The sequence below is a fragment of the Arachis hypogaea genome, chromosome 12 (genome assembly GCF_003086295.3).
Source record: "Arachis hypogaea cultivar Tifrunner chromosome 12, arahy.Tifrunner.gnm2.J5K5, whole genome shotgun sequence".
NCBI classification, from domain to species: Eukaryota; Viridiplantae; Streptophyta; class Magnoliopsida; order Fabales; family Fabaceae; genus Arachis; species Arachis hypogaea.
Window position 1 is genome coordinate 54,585,418 of NC_092047.1, and position 19,704 is coordinate 54,605,121.

At 41.0% G+C, this 19,704-nt stretch overlaps 1 non-coding gene across 1 annotated transcript; it reads left to right on the forward strand.

Annotated features, from left to right (window-relative positions):
- The first annotated feature begins 1,062 nt into the window (after positions 1–1,062).
- Positions 1,063–1,169, forward strand: LOC112731765 (small nucleolar RNA R71). Its single transcript, XR_003167527.1, has one exon. It is a non-coding gene; the product is annotated as a small nucleolar RNA R71 (small nucleolar RNA).
- The last annotated feature ends 18,535 nt before the right edge of the window (positions 1,170–19,704 follow it).

Below are 19,704 nucleotides of genomic sequence, written 5' to 3' on the forward strand. Positions count from 1 at the left end.
GATGCAAACAAGTCAAGAAATCTTGAGTATATTCTCTTCTCCATAGCACCATTGAGCAGTTACGGAAAAGGTGCATAGAGTCTCAGTAGCTCCTGTTTTGAGATTTCTGGTTCTTGGTAATCTTTTTCCCCCTCCTCTACTGTGGTATCTTCAGGTTGTTCTGACAGCTTGCTTGGCTTGTCCTCAGTCTCCTTATCACTTATAGTGACCATCTTGCAATCTTCCCATCTTACTTTCTTTTTTTCACCTCTCGGATTCTTCTCTGTGTCACTTGGGAATCCATCTGTGGGTTTGGGAATATGTTCAGAGAGATACCCCACTTGAGATTCCAACCTCTTGATTGTGTCTCCCTAGTTCTTGAAACTGGCTCGCACTTCCTCCTTGAACACCTTGTTGTCTTGAATCTCCTTGCTTATGCCTTCAAGTAGATTCTCAATCCTTGAGATTCTTTCATCTAATGATGATAGGTCAGGCTGAGGAGGGTTATTCTGGCCTTGATATGAATGTGGAGAGGTGTTGTCATGGGGGTTTTGATATGGTCTAGATGTGAAGTGTTGGTGGGTTGCATTATTTGGATTTGGGCGTCTTTGATCAAGGCTTTGGTTTTGTTGATTTTCCCACCCAAAGTTTGGGTGATTCCTCCATCCAGGGTTGTAGGTCTTGGAGTAAGGATCATGGTTTTGACTAGGTGAATTCCCAATGTAGTTGGCTTGCTCCTTACTACCCTCTGCTTATTCATTCACTCCTTCTTGGGTTGTTGATGAAGTGGAGATTGCTGCTACTTGGTTCCTCTCCATCTTCTTGGTGAGGTCAGCCAGCTGCTGGGTAATGAGCTTGTTTTGGGCCAGCAGAACATCTATATTGTTTAGCTCCATTACTCCTCTTGTGTTCCCTCTTTCGGAAGCATAGAAATAGTCATTCTCTGCTACTGTTTCAATGACATCTATGGCCTCCTCAATGGTCTTCTTCTTGTTCAAAGATCCTCCGGATGAATGGTCTATGGCCTTCTTTGACTCATAAGAGAGCCCTTCATAGAAAATATGCAGCTGCACCCATTCATTGAACATATCTAGTGGGCACCTCCTTGTTAGGTCTTTAAACCTCTCCCATGCTTCATATAGAGTCTCCCCATCTTGTTGCCTGAAAGTTTGGACCTCAGCTCTCAACCTATTGATTCGTTGAGAAGGGTAAAATCTTGCTAAGAATTTGTTCACCACATCTTCCCAAGTTGTCAAGCTCTCCCTTGGAAAAGACTCCAACCACTTGGCTGCCTTATCCTTGAGTGAGAATAGAAATAAGAGCAGTCTATAGGCGTCAGGGTGAACACCATTAGACTTCACTGTGTCACATATTCTCAGAAAGGTGGTTAAATGTTGATTGGGGTCCTCTTGGACACTTCCTCCGAATGAACAGTTGTTTTGATCAAGGGTGATGAGCTGTGGTTTTAGTTCAAAATTGTTGGCATGGATGGTTGGCTTTTGAATGCTACTTCCACAGTTTCCTGGGTTTGGATTGATGTAAGAGCCTAAAACTCTTCTATCCTCCCCAGCATGATTTGCTCGACCTCTTCCGCCATGGTTGTGAGCCTCTTCTTCGTGATGGTTTTCCATGTTTTCTTCCATGTTTGGTTCAAAGTATTCCTCAAAGTGTTCCTCCTCTTCTTCAGCACCAATTACACGTTTTTCTCTTGCCTCCCTTCTTAGTCTAAGGAAGGTTCTCTCAGGTTCAGAATCAAAGGAAGTTGAAGCCCCGCTTCTTCTCCCTGTGAGAATAGGTGCAAAAAGTATATCTGTCAGAATTACTGTTAGTGTGAGTGATGCAATATATCAAACAGTTAGTGGGTTAGTGAGATGAATTGTAAATAACAAAGAAAAAGTAGGGGGAAGGGAAGAAATTAACTAAAACAGGAAGTAAATGACTCAAACAGAAAATTAAATCAAACAAAAATAAAATGCTCAATCTAGTTATCCTCCAATCTAATCATTGTTGATGCACAATCAATCCCCGGCAACGGCGCCATAAACTTGATGCACGAAAAACTTGTCTCTTAACAAATTTCCTTCGGCAAGTGTACCGAATTTGTCATCAAGTAAAAACTCACAGTAGAGTGAGGTCGAATCCCACAAGGATTGATTGATCAAGCAACTTTAATTAGAGGAATATTCTAGATGAGCGAATCCAGGATTTGATTTTAGAATTGCAGAAAATAAAATGGAGGGAAGGTAAATGACAGAAAAAGTAAATGCTAGAATTAAAGAACTGAAAGTAAATTACTGAAGTAAATTACAGAATTGTAAATGGGAATGGGGTATTGCTCATAAATGTAAATAGCAGAAAATAAAGAGAATGGGTAAGATCAGAAATGGGGAGTTCATTGGGCTTAGGAGATGTTGCTTTCTCCGGATCAATTTCATTTTCATCTCTTCCGCAATCAATGCACTCATTGATCTCCTTGGCAATCTTAAGTGATTGAATTACAATTTCTTGTAATTCAATCTCTCAAATCTTGATCAATAGCCAATTCCTTGGTCAATTACTCATGAGAAGAGATGAAGTATGGTCACTGATTATACCACAGGCATTTCCCAAATCAAGTGTTGAGAGGATTATAGTCACATATCCATCCAAACCCAATTTGGTCCAGCATGAGAAAGCATTTCTAGCTTGATCTCTTCATTCCTCTTTCAAGGTTCAGAAGAGATCCAAGTATGAATAGCTTCTTTTCCAAGATAACTATCCAATTGGATGAAGATCGAAAGATTTCAAGTAAAATCAAGAGAAAAGATAGAAGAAGAATAATGAAAACTAGTATTGATCCATCAAATTACAACAGAGCTCCCTAACCCAATGAAAGGAGTTTAGTTGTTCATAGCTCTCAAAAATGAAAACAAAGATGGAGAATACATGATGAAACTAGAAGTGCAGAGAAAGTAAATACATAGAGTAATTCTATGCCCAGAGGCTCCCTATATTTTCCAACTCCCTATTTAATTCAAAGCTACTCCTATATATACTACTCTTCTACTCTTCTAGTTGGTTCTTCAAGTCTTGGGTCTGGGCCTTTGGATCTTGAGTTTGAAGCAGTTATCTTCTTCATTGGGCTTGGCTTTACTTGCAGAGAGAAAGTGTGAAGTGGGCAGACACTTTAGCTCAGGACATTAGTGGTGTTAACGTTCAGTGAAAATATGGGTTCGAGAACGTTAGTGACATTCAACTTTTTCACTAACGTTCCTTACCCAAGTAAGAGCCACGTTAACCTCAACGTTAGTGGCACAAACGTTGCCACTAACGTTGCCTCTTTGTCCTTCGTGCACGTTATTGGGACTCAACTTTCCCAATAACGTTGAGAAGCCTCCCCCTTCCCTACGTTAGAGTCCACGTTAATTTAGTTAACGTGGCTCTTTTAACGTAAGCTTGCCATCCTTCGAGAACGTTAGTGACACTTAACATTGTCACTAACGTTCTAATGTGCCCCTTAGCTCCCACGTTAGAGTCCATGTTAACTAGGTTAACGTGGCTTCTAACGTGGCCATGCTAGCCATCTCCAACGTTAGTGACAAAGCTGAATGTCACAAACGTTGGCTCAACATTCCCTTATCCACGTTAGCTTCCACGTTAACTAAGTTAACGTGAGAGTTAACGTGGCTCATGGTGGCATGTGTGGGCTCCTTCCAACGTTAGTGACAATGTTGGGTGTCACTAATGTTGGCGTCACCTCCCTTCTTCACGTTAACTTCCACGTTAACTAGGTTAACGTGGGAGTTAACGTGGCCTAGTGTGACTTGGCTAACGTTAGTGATAATGTAGAATGTCACTAACGTTGGCTTCCCCCCTTTCTTCTTAACGTTAGAGGCCACGTTAACTAAGTTAACGTGGTGACTAACGTGGCCACTTATGAGCTTGGTCCAACGTTAGTGATAATGTTAAGTGTCACTAACGTTGGCTCCATTTCCTTTCTTCCACGTTAGAGTTCACGTTAACTTAGTTAACGTGACTCTTAATGTGGGAAATGATGGCTTCGAGAGCGTTATTGCCAATCACTTTTCTCATTAACTTTGCAAGTTACTCCCATTCAACGTTAGTGTTAACGTTAGTGTAACTAACGTAGCCACTAATGTGGGTCTTCTTTGCTTCCTTTGTCCTGAAATCAAGCAATAAAGTGCATCAAAAGTTCTAGTCCAAGTCATGGGAAATGCAACATCCAATTTTTCCTTAAATTAATGCAAAATCCTCATGAAATCATGTAAAGTGCACAATGTATGCTTGAATCAAGATGTAAGTGAATAGCTACCCAAAACTAGCTTATTTTCTAAGGAAATGCATGAAACTACTCCAAAAACAGTAAAGAAAAGGTCAGTGAAACTGGCCAAAATGCCCTGGCATCAGTCCTCAATGAGAATCAAAGGAACTATACCACTACGGAGAAAGAACTTTTAGCCATAGTTTTTGCTTTTGATAAGTTTAGATCATATCTTATTGCCTCAAAAGTAATTATGTCCACTCATCATGCAGCACTCAAATACTTGCTTACCAAACAAGAATCTATGCCCAGACTAATAAGGTGGATTCTGCTGCTCCAAGAATTTGATATTGAGATTAAAGATAGGAGCGGAGCAGAGAACAAGGTAGCTGACCACCTCTCAAGGATCCCACAAGAAGAAGAAATGCAGCAAGTAGCAGTAAATGAAAGCTTTCCTGACGAACAGTTGATGATGATTCGAGTAGCCCCTTGGTTTACAGACATAGCTAACTTCAAGGCTATTGGGGAACTACCCACTAACATCAATAAGCACATGAGAAGGAAGCTAATTAAGGATGCCAAACACTACATCTGGGATGACCCCTATTTGTTCAAAAAGTGTGCTGATGGAATCCTAAGAAGGTGTATATCCCATGAAGAAGGGAAGGAAGTGTTATGGCAGTGCCATGGATCTGCATATCGAGGTCACTTCAGTGGAGAAAGAACAGCAGCAAAAGTGCTTCAATCCGGATTTTACTGGCCAACAATGTTTAAGGATGCCAAGAAAATGGTGTCAAGGTGTGATGAATACCAAAGAGCTGGTAATCTAACCAAGAGAAATGAGATACCACAGCAATTCATACTAGAGCTGGAGCTATTTGATGTATGGGGGATTGACTTCATGGGACCTTTCCCAACCTCCTACTCAAATAGCTACATATTAGTGGCTGTTGATTATGTTTCAAGGTGGGTAGAAGCCATAGCCACTGCAACAAATGACAACAAAGTTGTGATAAGCTTCTTGAGAAGGAATTTCTTCAGTAGATTTGGAGTTCCCAGAGCTCTCATTAGCGATGGAGGGACACACTTCTGCAACAAACAACTTGAGACACTCCTTTTCAGATATGGAGTCAAGCACAAAGTAGCAACTCCGTACCACCCACAAACCAACGGGGCAAGCTGAAATTTCCAACAAAGAGCTAAATCGAATCCTTGAAAAAACTGTTGGAAGCTCAAGAAAGGATTGGTCTAAGAAGCTGGATGATGCACTATAGGCCTACAGAACAGCCTGTAAGACTCCCATTGGAATGTCTCCATACCAACTGGTATATGGCAAGGCTTGTCACTTACCAGTTGAACTTGAGCATAGAGCATTTTGGGCTCTAAAAATGTTAAACTATGATGAGCAAGCTACTGGAGAAAAGAGATTAATGCAACTCAATGAGCTGTAGGAGTTTAGAAATCAAGCATATAAGAATGAAAAAATCTACAAAGAGAACACAAAAAGGTGGCATGACCAAAAGATAGCAAGAAGGGAGTTCACTGAAGGACAGAAGGTGTTACTCTACAACTCAAGACTCAAGTTCTTTCCTGGAAAACTGAAGTCTCGATGGTCAGGACCTTTCACCATACTCAAGGTGTTTCCCTATGGTCATGTGGAGCTCATGGAAGACAAGACTCAGAGAACCTTTATTGTCAATGGCCATAGACTCAAACACTTCTTGGGAGGCTCCTTAGAGGAGCAGAGAGTGAGCTACAAACTCAGCTAAAGAAGGAATGTCAAGCTTATGACAATAAAGAAGCGCTAGTTGGGAGGCACCCCAACACTTTATCCTTTTTGAATTATTGCTTTTCTTAGAAATAGTTTAAAATCTATTGCTTTAGATAGTTTAATTTTCAGTCTCACATTGATGTTACATTATCAAATTAGGATTAGTTTACAATTGTAGATTAGAAAGTTTGATATTAGCTTTGGCAGCTAGATTTTCTTTACACTCTTTTATTTCTTTCTATTCTGGAATTGCAACGTGATGAAGGCATAACTAATGATAGGTGAATGGGATAAGAACTAGCTAAATTGCTAAGTTTGGCGTGGCCTGTCACTCACTTAATCTAGGCTTACAAACAATTAGTAACTTGATTTTGAAGAGTAAGCTCAGAGATTAAGTTTGGTGTGGCCCCTACCGATGATCACCTAGCAAGCCCATGTCACCCAATTTGAAAGCACTTAATGTTTTGGGTAAGAACATGAACGTGGTTTAATGAGTTCAGAGGAATTGGAATCAAAAGAAAATGAAAAGATTGGTGTTACTCCATTCTTATGAACACATTAAATACACAATGATGGAACCAATTTATTAAGATGCCAAAGGATTAAGTTTGGTGTCCCAAGGGACACCCATCAGTTGCAATCTAAATCACTTTTGATGGGAATGGGTTCAGTTTCATTTCAGGAGAGAAGATGGAGCCCACATGGTAAACAACTCACAAAGCAAGGAAGTCAAAGTGTACTTACACTTTGGAACTCAACACATGCAGAAGACGCTGTGAGAAAAGAGTTGGCGCCTCTTCCTACGCTAGGCGCCACTCCCTAAGTGGGAAAACATTTAACCCTTTTTATTTCCCACCTTTCGACCATACCATTCAACCCTTATAAAAGCCTCACCTCCCCAACTCCTCTCCCACTTCAACAATCCCTAATCACACACGAAAAGCATACACCCCTCATCTTCCTTTCTCTTTTCATCTTTTACTATCTCTTTCCCTACTTTCTTCTTTTTTTCTTGATTGGGACAATCAAGTCCTAAGTTTGGTGTTGGAGCAAAACCTTGTTTTGCTTGCTCTTTCTTGCAACCCACATTTTTTAACCTCAAACACACTCTCTCAACCTAATGGCACCACCAAAAAGCTCAGCCTCAAAGAAAAGAAAAACCAAGGAACCAACCTCTAGATCCTCAAGCTCTTTTAATGACTACAAGTTCCTCTCTGCCTTCAACCAAAATCAATTCTATGGTTGGGTGAGTAAGAGGGAGATCATTCCAGAAGTTGGGTTTCAACTAGGGAGGAATGAGCATCTTGAGATCAACATTGAAATCAACAATAGGGGTTGGTCACTCGTATGCAACTCACCAAGGAAGGTGGTAGAGATCTTGGTGAGGGAATTCTATGCTAACGTAGTGCCTCAACCAGGACAACACTATGGTTACATTAGCTATGTAAGGGGGAAGTCCATTGACTATAGCCCCTCTAGCATAGAAAGGATGCTAATGGTGAAGGGGACAAGCTCCACCCGGAGCTATGAAGAAAGAATGAAGCAGCAAGACCCTGGGTTTGACGAAGGCGTGGCACGCCAACTCTTTGATGAAGGCGTGGCACGCCTAATCCAGCAACTACTATGGGCGTGCCACTTGAGCAAAGGGGCGTGGCACACCAACTCACCATTCCAAGAAGAACCTACACTATGGCGTGCCACTTGGTATCGAAGGCGTGCCACTTAAGAACCCAGGTGTGGCACGCCAAGCTTGAAGAGTTCACAAATCCATGGGCGTGCCACTTGAACAGCATGGTGTGGCATGCTGGTACAATAATCCAGAGAATGGGCTGAAGGCAATTGAAGACTGGGCGTGCCACTTGAAGTCGAAGGCGTGGCACGCCAACCTCTCAACCTCACTTAGGCGTGCCACTTGGTATCGAAGGTGTGGCACGCCAACCGAAGCATGTCACTATGGCATGCCACTTGAAGGCTGAGGCGTGACACGCCAACTACTGGAACCAAGACATGATCATGGGCGTGGCACGCCAGCCTTTAGGCATGGCACGCTGGTATAAGTTTCCAAAGAGGATGAAGGAGGGCAATTACATGGGGCGTGCCACTTGGTGTCGAAGGCGTGGCACGCCAATCACTATTCTTCACTTAGGCATGCCACTTGAACCCCAGGTATGGCACGCCAGTGCCATTCAGAGAGCAGAGAAGCATTGGGGCGTGCCACTTGAGTTCGTGGCGTGGCACGCCAAACAGAGGAACCACTCACTCACAAAGGGGCGTGGCACGCCAGACCCTGGGCGTGCCACGCTAGTGCAACTTTCCAGAGAAGCTTAGCCAAGCATAGAGCAAGGGCGTGGCACGCCAGACCCTGGGCGTGCCACGCTAGTTCAAATTTCCAGAGGAAGAGAGAAAGGAAAAAAAGGCTAGGGCGTGCCACTTGAGCTCGAAGGCGTGGCACGCCAAGGTTGTTAGAGAGACAAGCGTGCCACTTGAAGGGCTGGGCGTGGCACGCAAAGCTAAAATTGAAGAGCACGTGACACGCCACTAGAGTGCCAATCACACACCAGCTGGGGATGTCACACTTATTGAGCTTCTTTTCCCTCCAAAATGTAATTTTCCTTTTTCACTTTTGTAGATCTTTTATTTTACTAGGAGTAGTATAAATACTGATGACAAGTCATCTTAGCCTATTTTAACTAGTTTTTTTTTTTCTTGTTTTCATTAGAATTATGCACTTTCTTGAGCTACAAGCAAGCCAATTAGGTAGAATTTCATGTTTCCCTTGATTGAATCAACCATGTATGAATTCATGCTATTTCATGAGGTTTTATACTATAATTGTCACATATTATGAAAGAATGAATATCTCATGATTTTAAGCATAGCTTTGATATGTTTGGTTGATTAATTATAGGTGAAGAAAGCTTGGAGAAAGGTTGAAGCAAGAAGGAATAGCTAGGAGTAAAGAGAAGACAATGGAATAAGTGAAATTGAAGCAGGAAGCAAAAAGCTGGACCTAAAGTTAGCATCAAACTTTTGCACAAACTTTTGGTTGAAAAGTTAGCCCCAACGTTAGCCCCCTAACTTGGAGGCTAACGTTGGAACTTGAACATTACTCCCTGGGTACCAAAAGTTTGCGCCAACGTTAGCCCCCTAACTTTGAGGCTAACGTTGGCACATGAAATTCACCCCTGGGCACCAAAAGTTTGCGCCAACGTTAGCCCCCTAACTTTGAGGCTAACGTTGGCATGAAGAAAACCTCCCTGGGCACCAAAAGTTTGCGCCAACGTTAGCCCCCTAACTTGGTGGCTAACGTTGGCACATGAAAATCACAAGGAGGAGCAAAAGTTTGCGCCAACGTTAGCCCCCTAACTTGGTGGCTAACGTTGGCGCCACAAGTACACAAGGTAAGGCCAACGTTAGGGCCAAAGTTAGACCCCTAACGTTGGCACCAACGTTCATATCAGCAAAGTGGTGTTAGCTGATATGAAAAGTTGGAGCAAAAGTTAGACCCCTAACTTTTGCTCCAACTTTTGGTCCAACTTTTGCAAAACTCAAACCCGGTTCAATTGGTTCACTTTTGTTCTTCTCCAAACTTCAAGAGCAATCAACCAAGGCCTCTTTCAACCCAATTCCACCAAGAGCAAAGGCCCAACTAAAGGCTTGAAGATCATTGGAAGAAAGTGCATAAATAGGAGAGAATTCAAGTTCTTCAGGGAGCTTTTTTTTTGAATTTTCATAATAGTTTTCGGAGAGCTTTGGATATTGAGTGATCTTTAATTTCTTTGTCTTGGAGAAAGAGAATTCACTTCTCTTCCTCTTCATTTTATTGCTTTCTATTTCAATTGCAATTGTCTTGGATCTTGGGTTGGAGAATTGAGGGAATTCTGTTTCAATCTCATCCTTGGATCTCTCTGCTTTGTTTACTGCAATTTAATTTCCGTTTCTGTTACTTGCTTCTCATCTACTTTCCTTACAATTAACAATTCCTTTGCAATTGTTCTTGTTGGATCTAGGAAGGCATTGAGATCTAGACTTGGCTTTCTAGTCTCTGGGTCCTGAGATCTGAATTCCTAATTTACATTTTGTTTCTTGCTTTTAATGTTCATTTACTTTACTGCTTCAAGATCCGATTCAACCCAAACCTTCTTTTACTCTTTTGTTTGATGCAAGTTACTTTTCTTTGTTTAATTTCTGCAAATCCAACTCCTAATCCCCTTTACATTTCGAGCTATTTACATTTCTTGCACTTTAAGATTCCGCAATTTACATTTCTTGCACTCTAAGTTTCTGCCATTTAATTTCTTGTTCTTTAAGATTCAGCAATTTAATTTCCTGCTCTCTTTAATTTCATGCAATTTAAGTTCTGCAAATCACAAATCACTCAACCAAATCTTGATTCGCTTGACTAAATTAACCACTAAGCTAAAATTGCTCAATCCTTCAATCCCTGTGGGATCGACCTCACTCCCGTGAGTTTTTATTACTTGATACGACCCGGTACACTTGCCGGTTAGATTTGTGTGTTTTGGAGGAAATTTATTTTTCACCAAAATACTCATCAAGTTTTTGGCGCTGTTGCCGGGGATTGATTAGATTGACAATGATTAAGTGAGGTGGTGATCTAGATCAAGCACTTTTTCTTTAATTTTCGACTAACCCACTAACTGTTTGATTTTTTGCTTAATCTAACTAACACTTCAATCTGGCAGTAAATTGAAGTGTCACTGGTTTTGTGCATTTCTCATGCTCTGCTTGTATGTCAGGTACAAGAAGAACCATACCCAATTTTCATGAACAAGACGAAAGATCTCTCAGGAGGTTAAGAAGAGCTGAAAGAGGGAAAAATATTGTTGGAGAAGAGGAATCAGACGAAGAATTCCAAGAGATGGAGGAACATTTAACCAATCCACCAGGTGGAGAAGACAACAACAATGACAACCCACCCCAGAGGAGAGTTTTGGCTTCCTATACCTTTGCAAATCCTAGACATTGTGGGAGCAGCATCTTGGCTCCAAATGTCAATGCTAACAATTTTGAACTCAAACCACAACTCATCACCTTGGTTTAGAACAATTGCTCTTTTGGTGGAGGACCACTTGAGGACCCACACCAACATTTATCCACTTTCTTGAGGATATGCAACACTGTCAAAACTAATGGAGTGCCCCCTGACAGTTACAAGCTGATGCTATTCCCATTTTCTCTCAGGGACAAGGCCACTCAATGGTTGGAATCTTTTCCAAGGGACAGCATCAACAACTGGGATGATTTGGTAACCAAGTTTCTTGCCAAGTTTTACCCACCTCAGAGGATTATAAGGTTGAAGGCTGAGGTACAAACATTTACACAAATGGAGGCCGAACCCATCTATGAGGCATGGGAGAGGTACAAGGCTCTGATTAAGAAATGTCCCCCTGCCATGTTTAATGAGTGGGAGAAGCTTCAAAACTTCTATGAAGGCTTAACACTGAAATCCCAGGAAGCTTTGGATCATTCAGCTGGAGGTTCCTTGCAACTCATGAAAACTGCAGAAGAGGCTCAAGAACTCATTGATATGGTGTCCAACAACCAATATTTCTTTGCTCATCAAAGAGGCCGCCAACCATCACAAAGGAGAGGAGTAATGGAGCTAGAAGGAGTGGATTCAATCCTGGCTCAAAACAAGATGATGCAGCAGCAAATTCAATGACAATTTGAGCAAATGGCCAAGAGGATTGATAGTCTCCAAGTTGCAGCAGTTAACACCAGCCAACCATCAACCACATGGGGACAGAGTGAAGAAACTCAAGAAGAACAACAAGAGCAAGTACAGTATATGCACAACCAAGGACCAAATGAAGTGTATGGTGATACATACAATCCATCCTGGAAAAACCACCCAAACCTCAGATGGGGAGATAACCATACCCAAAACCAACAACCATGGCAGAGGAACTCAAACCAACACAACCCAAGAAGCAACCAAAATCACAACCAGCAGCAAACTAACCAAAACCCCTACAGAAAACCTCAAAACAACTACCCCAACCTCAACCAATACCAATCTAATAACCAACCCACCAACCAAAATGCCTACCATCCACCACCCACATCTCATAACCCACCTCAAGTATCACCTGAAGCCCAAAGAATCACTCACTTGGAGGCCATGATAGACAAAATGTTGAAACACCAGGAAATGGTAACCAAGAATCAGGAAGCCTCCCTGAAGAGCCTAGAGAGACAGATGGGGCAACTCTCCAAGCAAGTATCTGTTGAGAGACCTTCAAACTCACTGCCCAGTGACACAATTCCAAATCCCAAGGAGGAATGCAAGGCAATACAATTAAGGAGTGGGAGAACATTGATAAGCAACAATGACACTACAAAGAAGCAAGCAGAGAACATCAAAGAACCAACGGAGGATGAGAATCAAACAAAGGCAGATGAGGCTAAGGAGCAAGTTGTGATGCCAAACAAAGGCACTGAGAAACTTAAAGAGAAGGACAACCAGCCACATAGCTCAAAGGAAGTAGCTCAGGGACAGCAGCAAATAGGAAAGAGCATCACACCTCCACTGCCATATCCCCAGAGGTTCAACAAAGAGGTTAAAGACCAGCATTTTCACAAATTCCTTGAGATTTTCAAGAAGCTAGAAATTAATATTCCCTTGGCTGAAGCACTTGAGCAAATGCCTCTATATTCCAAGTTTCTGAAGGATCTTATCAACAAGAAAAGAAGTTGGCTTGAAAGGGAAACCGTATTACTTACTGAGGAATGCAGGGCCTTGATTCAAAGGGGGCTTCCTCCCAAGCTTGAGGACCCAGGGAGCTTCCTGTTGCCTTGCACCATTGGGGAATTGACCATCACTAAAGCAATGTGCGATCTCGGAGCAAGTATTAATTTAATACCATCCTCCTTGGTGAAAAAGCTGCATATAGAGGAGGTCAAACCAGTACAAATGTCTCTGGAGCTGGTAGACAAGTCAATGGTATACCCCAGGGGTGTAATTGAAAATCTTTTGGTCAAGGTGGACAGTTTTATATACCCTGCTGATTTTGTGGTTCTAGAATCAAACGATGATGATGGTGACTCTGTTATACTGGGAAGGCCATTCTTGGCCACTGCTAGAGCTATCATAGACGTAGAGGAAGGGGAATTAACTCTCAGGATGCATGACCAGAGTGTCACTCTGAAGGTATTACCAGAGGCACAATTTAGCAAGGAAAAGAAAGACTATATGAAAAATGACCAGGAAAGTCACAGCAACATCCCAATGCTAAGGAGTGTGCAGACTGATGAAAAAGCCCAAGAGGATAGTAGAGTATTGGCCACTGAAAAGAGAGGTCCCCAAGGAAAACCTACGGCCAGAAAAGAAAGAACAACAAAAGGAAAGATGAAACGCAGAAACAAAGCAAAAAGGGGTTGGAAGAACAGAAAGATTCCAACAGAGGGGCTTTCCAAAGGTGACAAAGTGCAACTGATATATCAACAGCTGGGGGCAAATCAACAAACCGAGGATTACTACACGGTCAGCAACATACTATCATTAGAGCATGCTGAAATTGAACACCAGAGAACAAAGAAGAGGATCACGGTCAGAGGAGACAAATTGAGGCCCTACAAGCACCAACCACCATAAAAGAAAGCCTCAATGTCAAGCTAATGACAATAAAAGAGCGCTCCATGGGAGGCAACCCATGCTTTAAGATTCATGTCATTTTAAATTCAATAAATTATGATCAATTGAGCATGAATTCTTTTATCTTTTCATGAACATGTCCATTGACTGCATGCACTATTTTGAAACATATGCTAAGTTTGGTGTGCCTTCAAGCACACTAAACCATTGTTACAAATAATTCCATTTTGCATGCTTGGAGTATCTTGACAAAGCATATGACCGAACACTAAGTTTGGTGTCCACATAGCTTCATGAAAAGTAGAAACTCATGCATCAATAATCATACAATTGTTGTTTTTCAAAATCTTATAAATAAAAAAATTCTTTTCCGGTAATGAAGGCATTAATTGTGATGTACCCTTTGACAAGAAACAAGTTTGGTGTTCATCAAACCTTGATGCACCGATTTAGGGATACAATTGATCCTTCATGAAAAAAAAAAGAGAAAAAGAAAGTATGATGAAAACAATTCTTATGAACATTTAACATTTGAATCTCACTAATTGGAGGAAGACACTCATTTTCTTTATATATGACCAAACATTAAGTTTGGTGTCTTCAAGGGAGAGTGTCACGGTTCAAATGATATAAGAATTGATGGTTCACATAGTATTAATAAAAAGAACACTCTTGCTACGGTTGGATAAGACTAATGTATGTTGTCTTGTTGTGGTGACTAGGAGGTCAAAGAATCTTCAAAGAAAAAGACAAGACAAAGAAAAGCATAGCATGAAGACAAAATCCCATAACATGCCTCGAAGAAGAAATCTGCCACTCCTTGAGAATGATCACGGCAAAGGCAAGGGAAGGAGCAAACTTTGTCTTCATTCATCCTTACATGCATACCTTTGATCTCCATAAGTCTAATTGCATCCCAACCCTTCATTGCTCATTTAAAAGCATACCACCTTCAAGCCATGCACATGACCGAATCACTCCAACCTTGGAAACTTTACTCCCTTCATCACTCCTCAACATAACAGGCTTTGTGCAACATTTCTCTCACTTTAAACTCCAACCACTTAAACTTCTCTTCATCATTTCATGTCATAGCAAGTTCGGTCTCAATTTCTTTTTGCTCCAAACACACATCAAACTCTCCAACATTCTTCACACTCCTTCTCAACCAACCAAGTGACCATGGCCTCCTCCTCAAGAACCAAACGAAGAAAAGGAAAAGATCCCATAGTGGAGGAAGACACACATGAATATGACCAACGGAGATTCAAATCTTGGTTTCATCAAATGCAAATTCAATGGATGAACGAGAAAAGAATCTACCCTGAAATTCCATTCTTGTTGCCGGATGATGGATGTCAAGAAATGAAGGACAAAATTCGGAAGAGGAGGTGGGAGGAACTTGCATCACCAGCCACCCGAATCAATGCCAATATCATAAGAGAGTTCTATGCAAATGTCCCAAGGCTTGACATGCGTGAGCCCCCAACGTACAAGAGCTATGTGCGGGGGGTGGAAGTAGACTTTAGCCCGGATGCAATCAAGAAAGTCTTGAAACTAAAGTCAGTCCGCTTTGATGAACCGGGATACCAACAAAGATTGAATGAGGATCAGGATTATGAGGAGATTGCGAGAGACATTTGTTTTGAGAACTCAGAGTGGGAAGGAGATAACAAGAACAGATACAAGTTCCTGAAGAGATGTAACCTCACTCCGGAAGCAAAAGGATGGTATGAGTTGATGAAAAGATCAATTCTGGGCACAGTGAACACCTCAGAAGTTAACAGGGAGAGAGCCGTGATGCTGCATTGCATCATTGTGGGAGGAGAGATAAGAGTTCATGAAATCCTTGCAAAAGACATTCAAAAGATGGCTGAAAAGAATTCGGCCGGATCTTGGCTGTACTATCCGAGTACCATTTGGAGGTTGTGTGCAAAGGCTAAGGTTCCAATGGAAGAGGAGAATCCAATGTGGTTAAGCCAAGGCATGCCCATAACCATTGAACGAATGATGATGCCCCTTGAAGCACATCAAGGCCGAAGACCACATGGAGGAAGGGAAAGAGAAGAACCAATGGAAGAAGATGAGCCACACATAGAAGAAGAGCCACAAGAGGAGAAGGAACAGCCACACTTTTTCCCACATGGCAATATGGATATGACTCAAATGCAAGAAGCAATAGGAAGATTGTCACAACAGTACATGAGAATCCAAGAAAGGCAAGAAGAATACCATTCACTGTACATGAAGAACCAACAAGCACAAGAAGAAAGGGAGCTAAGAATAATGAACAAACAAAGTGAATTCGAGTCAAGATTCCTTGTGATGCAAGAAGAACATGCTTTTCAATCTCATGAATCTTTTGGGAAGTTGGAACAAATGCAAGCTGAAAATTTGAAGGCTCTCAAAGAGTTCACAACACTCCAAGATGCAAGGTATGAAGTACAAGCCGATTACAACATCAATAGCCAAATCAAACTGAACTATATTGGAGAACATTTGCACAACATGGATCCGGCGTTCCCGACTTTTGATGAATTCTTCAAAAAGAGAAGTGAGGTAGAAGTAAGAAGGGCTATGAGACTTGAAGATAGAGTGGAGGAGGCTATGAATAAGGCTGGCTTTTGGCGAGGTCAACAGGCACCAAACACGGATGGTGGGAACAATAGCAGCCAAGTGTATGAAAGGAGAAAGAAAAAGCATGACAAATGAAAGGTGGACTTGCTCCTTATTCATCACTAAAAAAAAAAAAAAAAGCACGCATTCTATCTGTTCTAAGTTGTCTTTGCATCTTTAAGTAGTTCTTTAAAAGTCTTTGCATTATGTTTGTTTCTTTTAAAATAAGTAGGCTAGTTTATGTGTGTGCTTGTGTGTTTACTTTCACTTGACAAGAAGCATGTGTTGTCCCCTGCATCTTTAAGTTCAATAAAAGAACAGTTTGAATGTGAAGCAAGATGATCTCTGTTAGATAGAAGTAGAATAAAAGTAAGTGGTGGTATGTGTGTGATTGTATAATAGCTCACTTTTAGTGAATAAAGAGCCAGGATATCTCCTCCTAAGTAGAGAGTAGCCTACTGTCTATGAATCCCAATTAAATTCCTTGGTTAGAAAGAAAAACAAAAAGGAGGAAAGAAAAGAGATCAGAACAAAAGGAAACAAAAAGAAACAAAGCTGGACACCAATAGCTTGAACTTTAAAATATATGCCTGTGATGTCTTTGTGCTAGGATCTGCTTGGATTAGTAAGCTCTTAGGAGTGCATCAACACTCGGTGACTTGGGTTAACTAATCCGGGATCATCAGCTGAAAGTCCACTATCAAGAGCAACCTAACTACAAGGCATTTAGTAACCCAAAGAGGTGCTGGGCATCAATGTTTTAAGAAGGAATGTGAGCCAAGTGTCTATGGTGAATAATGTGTCAAGTATAAAGAAAAGAAAATGAACTTGCTACACATGACACTCAAATAAAGCTTATGAACAAAGTAATAGCCAAGGATAAAGGAATAATGAGAGGTCATAGCAGTATGTCACTTGAAGCTTGAAGGAGACTTTCTAGGCCTAGGAGTCAATAAGAAGTGAGTATTTGCATATCCACACAAAATCCCATGAACTATCAATAATACTTTGCTAGCATGAACATCCTCTTCCATTTCATTCTTTCTTCTCAATAAATCTTTTCTTGCTTGGGGACAAGCAAGCTTTAAGTTGGTTGTTGTGATGACAAGTCATCTTAGCCTATTTTAACTAGTCTTTTTTTTCTTGTTTTCATTAGAATTATGCACTTTCTTGAGCTACAAGCAAGCCAATTAGGTAGATTTTCATGTTTTCCTTGATTGAATCAACCATGTATGAATTCATGCTATTTCATGAGGTTTTATACTATAATTGTCACATATTATGAAAGAATGAATATCTCATGATTTTAAGCATAGCTTTGATGTGTTTGGTTGATTAATTATAGGTGAAGAAAGCTTGGAGAAAGGTTGAAGCAAGAAGGAATAGCTAAGAGTAAAGAGAAGACAATGGAATAAGTGAAATTGAACCAGGAAGCAAAAAGATGGACCTAAAGTTAGCATCAAACTTTTGCACAAACTTTTGGTTGAAAAGTTAGCCCCAACGTTAGCCCCCTAACTTGGAGGCTAACGTTGGAACTTGAACATTACTCCCTGGGTACCAAAAGTTTGCGCCAACGTTAGCCCCCTAACTTTGAGGCTAACGTTGGCACATGAAATTCACCCCTGGGCACCAAAAGTTTGCGCCAACGTTAGCCCCCTAACTTTGAGGCTAACGTTGGCATGAAGAAAACCTCCCTGGGCACCAAAAGTTTGCGCCAACGTTAGCCCCCTAACTTGGTGGCTAACGTTGGCGCCACAAGTACACAAGGTAAGGCCAACGTTAGGGCCAAAGTTACGTTGGCACCAACGTTCATATCAGCAAAGTGGTGTTAGCTGATATGAAAAGTTGGAGCAAAAGTTAGACCCCTAACTTTTGCTCCAACTTTTGGTCCAACTTTTGCAAAACTCAAACCCGGTTCAATTGGTTCACTTTGGTTCTTCTCCAAACTTCAAGAGCAATCAACCAAGGCCTCTTTCAACCCAATTCCACCAAGAGCAAAGGCCCAACTAAAGGCTTGAAGATCATTGGAAGAAAGTGCATAAATAGGAGAGAATTCAAGTTCTTCAGGGAGCTTTTTTTTTTGAATTTTCATAATAGTTTTCGGAGAGCTTTGGATATTGAGTGATCTTTAATTTCTTTGTCTTGGAGAAAGAGAATTCACTTCTCTTCCTCTTCATTTTATTGCTTTCTATTTCAATTGCAATTGTCTTGGATCTTGGGTTGGAGAATTGAAGGAATTCTGTTTCAATCTCATCCTTGGATCTCTCTGCTTTGTTTACTGCAATTTAATTTCCGTTTCTGTTACTTGCTTCTCATCTACTTTCCTTACAATTTACAATTCCCTTGCAATTGTTCTTGTTGGATCTAGGAAGGCATTGAGATCTAGACTTGGCTTTCTAGTCTCTGGGTCCTGAGATCTGAATTCCTAATTTACATTTTGTTTCTTGCTTTTAATGTTCATTTACTTTACTGCTTCAAGATCCGATTCAACCCAAACCTTCTTTTACTCTTTTGTTTGATGCAAGTTACTTTTCTTTGTTTAATTTCTGCAAATCCAACTCCTAATCCCCTTTACATTTCGAGCTATTTACATTTCTTGCACTTTAAGATTCCGCAATTTACATTTCTTGCACCCTAAGTTTCTGCCATTTAATTTCTTGTTCTTTAAGATTCAGCAATTTAATTTCCTGCTCTCTTTAATTTCATGCAATTTAAGTTCTGCAAATCACAAATCACTCAACCAAATCTTGATTCGCTTGACTAAATTAACCACAAAGCTAAAATTGCTCAATCCTTCAATCCCTGTGGGATCGACCTCACTCCCGTGAGTTTTTATTACTTGATACGACCCGGTACACTTGCCGGTTAGATTTGTGTGTTTTGGAGGAAATTTATTTTTCACCAAAATACTCATCAAATACACCCCAAGGAGTACTGAAAGGGGGTTAAGCAGTTAGTTTTAGATCCACTTTTACACTTTACTTTTGAGTACTTTTTGAGCTATGAGTAGCTAACTTCCCTCTCATTGAGAGAGGGAGCTCTGTTGTACTTGATGGATTGATAATAGGGAAATTCTTCTTCTCTTCATGTTCTCTTTGATTTGCTAGAAGGAATTTTGTTCTTAATGCTTAGTGTTCAATTATCTTGGAAAAGAGATTGAATGCAATTGGGTTTCATGGGAACCTTGGGAAAGGAAACATGAAACCATGCTTGAAATCCCTTCTCACACTTGAGTAGAATCTGGGTTTTGGTGTTTGGATATGTGACATATAATCCTCATCTCTACTTTGACCTATAATGGTGTGTGGTATAATCAGGGACCAAGCATATCTCTCTTCATGAGCAATTAGACCAAGGAATTGGCTATTGATCAAGATATGAGAGATTGAGTCACCAAGGGATTAGGGCTCAATCAATCATGATTGCCAAGAGGTCAATGAGTTGCATGATTGAAGATGA